Source organism: Lathyrus oleraceus, chromosome 7, assembly GCF_024323335.1.
Source record: "Lathyrus oleraceus cultivar Zhongwan6 chromosome 7, CAAS_Psat_ZW6_1.0, whole genome shotgun sequence".
Classification (NCBI taxonomy): Eukaryota; Viridiplantae; Streptophyta; class Magnoliopsida; order Fabales; family Fabaceae; genus Lathyrus; species Lathyrus oleraceus.
Window position 1 is genome coordinate 381,149,039 of NC_066585.1, and position 3,566 is coordinate 381,152,604.

Below are 3,566 nucleotides of genomic sequence, written 5' to 3' on the forward strand. Positions count from 1 at the left end.
TTAGTTATGAGTTCTTAAAGTTAAAGAAAGGGAAGTAGACTCTTCAAACTAGTGTAGCATATAGGATTGGGTGAGATCAAAGACCTAGAAGTGGAGTCTACCTTTCATAATACTTTCCTAAAGAGCTATCGGGCTAGGAGGGGAGGTTATTCTGATGAGTTAACTTAGTTCATTAGTTCTAGCTATCATCGACTGTAGCGATCACTAGGGAACAAGCAGAGTTGGAGAAGGTAGAAGTTAAGCGGGTTATTGTATATGTAGTTTTTTAAGACTTGTTCTTCTTCCCTGAGTTAGACTTTGTTTAGGGGTGTGAATAGCTATTGAGCGAGTGTAATAATCACAAAGTATAGTACTAGAGTGTAGTTTACTAAAAGGATATCTAGAGCTAATAGAATGCAAATCCAAGCCGTTTCAGGAAGTGACCAATTATTAACCAACCAAAAAAACTACTTGGCATCGAAACATAAAAATGTATACTAATATATATTGCTAACATTTAACTTGGTTAAATTAAATATAATTAAAATAAAAAGCATAAGGATTGCTTCCCATGCGAGGAAATAGCTGTAACAAAGAGTAAGAGGAGGGCAGGATCATCTTTCAATCTACTTAGATGAAGCCTCTGAATGCAGATCGAAGAAAGAAAGTAAGGATCGACTTAGGCCCGGAGGATGTATCTCATCTTACCATACGCGCCCAGTGGGGAAGATATATTGATGTTTAATGACCGTACCCTAAAGACTATGTACATCTTTAATGAACAAGTACTAACACAAAGAGAGTCACCTGTGCTCATACAAATGGACTAGGAAGATAGATAATGGTTTATTATTGATTCGTATCCATAAGGCATTACATCACCATAGGACTACCTTGTTAGAGGTAGTTCCTATCTATCCCTTGTCATAGTAGGCCTCATCTGTTAAGCCTAAGACGTGGATGCACTCTAGGGCGCGAACCTTTTTTTTTTAAACTAAAAACATAAGATGATAGGCCGAAGTTGGAAATTTAAGGTCCCGAGGTCCATAAAATAAAGGCATTATAAGCCCAATTATCAGCCTGAGATAAGAATTATGACATAAACGTGTGTATTGTGTTGCGCGACTGGTAAGATAAAGGAGAGCCTTCCAAGTGTGCATCAGACTAGTAAATAGATTAACTACAAGCTAGGCTAATAGGATGGTGGCATAGCAAGGAAGTCCCCCTCATAGAGGTGGTCCGAGTATGAGCGACTCTAGACCATGGATACGACCTTCTCAGTAGATTGCCAAAGTGAGACTCTTGAATCAAAGGTAGACAGTCTAAGAGGCTTCATTCCAAGGGGAAAACTGTAGTTTATTCAAGAAGATCTGGTCCCCACACCCTAATAGAGCGCATAAGACTTTCCCGAAAGAAAGATTGTTTTCTATTAGCAAGAGAATCTCAGAAGCTAAGCTTTGAAAAGGCACTGCTCTAACCGACGTATGTGCCTAAATTAGGACTAGCTGCTTAACCGACCAGCCACTTGACTCTTTCCTATCCCTATGGGAAGCATCAAGGAATTCTTCTATGACTCTAGGCTCAAGGCCATGGATCACTCTTATTATAGAGAAATCCTTTTATTGTATGGAACTCCTCGTACTAAAACTTGTCTTCCACTATATCTATTTTGATAAATATAGCCTAACTAAGAATGCTATATTTATCAAAATCTAACTTAAGGCCCATTCTTAGTTAATACCTGAAAAGGAGAAGGGCCGATGGTGGGCATTTCGGAAAGTTGGGTCAATCGGGTGTCTTCATTCCAGCAACAAGAAAGAAGAAGAACAAAATAAAGTGAGAGGCCGGAGGGCAAGGAAAAGAGTCGAGTCAATCAGGCTCAATGACCGGGAGAAGCAAAATAAAATTAGGATTTGGCCAAAAAAGAAGCAACGCTATGGATACCATGACCGATCACCATTGATAAAGAATAATCTTTCTAAATCACTTCGGGCCAGCGAGGCCTTTAAGCATCCGAAATACGTCGGGGTTGTAAATGACATAGCATTCCTGATAGAAAATTACAACTCCTTCAGAAAAAATAAGTTTTTAAAGTTACTTTTCCCTAAGAAGTTCCGCTCCGACGGCCCGATGAGTCATCTATTTAAAAGTACCCTCCCTGCAATGCGCGCCTCCTTGAATTATTTGGTCATGCAATAACTTTTTGTAGAAATAAGCAAATGCATTTCGACATTGTCGTAGTTCTCAATCATTTCGTGGCACCAGACATGGATGAACCATCTACGATGGAAGATCGAATATGCAGGGAAGAAGCTTAGATAAGAGAATACGTTCTCGCATCGATTTTTTTGTAGAAAGCTCGACCAGCGAGAAAAAGTGTTTGGTCGAAGCCAAAAAGAGGTTAACCCACTTCATTCGCTTGGCGAATGATCTTCGCTTTGCGGGAACAATAAAAACCACCATGTCGCTCTTCCCTTTCTTCGTTGCTACCTTTTTCTTTCCAAGGGATAGAGTTGGGATTTATAATAACCTTCTTTTTAGGATGCCCTGGAACCACTCCTAGGTCAATTAAGGATCAAATGTTGGAACCTCATGGGTAATGATAAGGTAATGGAATTGATAGATAAACTCATAGACCTAGGTAGGATAGGAGAGTGGATAAACGGAAAAGAGATCATACTGAGAAACAAAAAAAAATTGTACGGCTACAAGTCTTATTGGAACGAAGTGAAAAAATGCGATCTTTGTTGTCTAATATAACAAACACTAATACCTTAATTGGGTCGGTCAGGATCAAATATGTTTATCAAAGTGCTTATCCAATTGGTCAAGACATCTCTTTTCAACTGAGAAAGAAAACAAGATCATTTCGGTCCATTTTTAGTAGAATAGTTAAGGATATTCCATTAGTAATGAAAAAATGGGTTAAGGGGATTCATATATGTTGTTCAGGTCGATCAGAAGGTGCATAAATAACTAGAACTGAATGCGGAAAGTATGGAAAAACATCCCATAATGTATTTAACCAAAAAATAAATTATGCTTATGCGGAAGTATCTACTCGTTACGGAATCTCAGTGTCAAAGTGTTCATTTCATATAGTTAAAAAAAAAGGACGTGTTATATCCGAAGTGTACGAAATTTAGTAAATATCGTAAAGGCAAATGTAGTAGGGGTTGCAAACCAGACGGAACAAAACTAGGTTTTGGAAGATATGGCACTCAAAGTTGTAGAGTTGGTATCTTTCATATCAAGCCATTGAAGACCAATTGCTTGAACCTTGGATGAGGACATGGAGGAAGATGGGTCGGCCAGAGCCGCAGGAAGATGATAAATAATAAGACTAAAACATTAAAAGATGTAGGGTGAAGGTGAATCTCCTTCAAACTGAGATTCACAATGACTTTGACTCAGACTTCCCTTCCTAAAAGACAAAGGAGTAGCGGGGTTCACTAGCCGACCTTGCGTGAAAGTACTTTTCTCTTACGCTTAAGGAGTAAAGAATAGCTTCGCTGAAACTAGTGATTTTTCCCTTTCTGGCTTTCCACCATTCAAACTTGGTTACTTCCTACGATATTCGCCGACAT

General features: G+C 38.9%; 1 pseudogene; it reads left to right on the forward strand.

Moving 5' to 3' along the window:
* Positions 1-743: 743 nt before the first annotated feature.
* LOC127103936 (ribosomal protein S3, mitochondrial-like) lies at positions 744-3,125 on the forward strand (annotated as a pseudogene).
* The last annotated feature ends 441 nt before the right edge of the window (positions 3,126-3,566 follow it).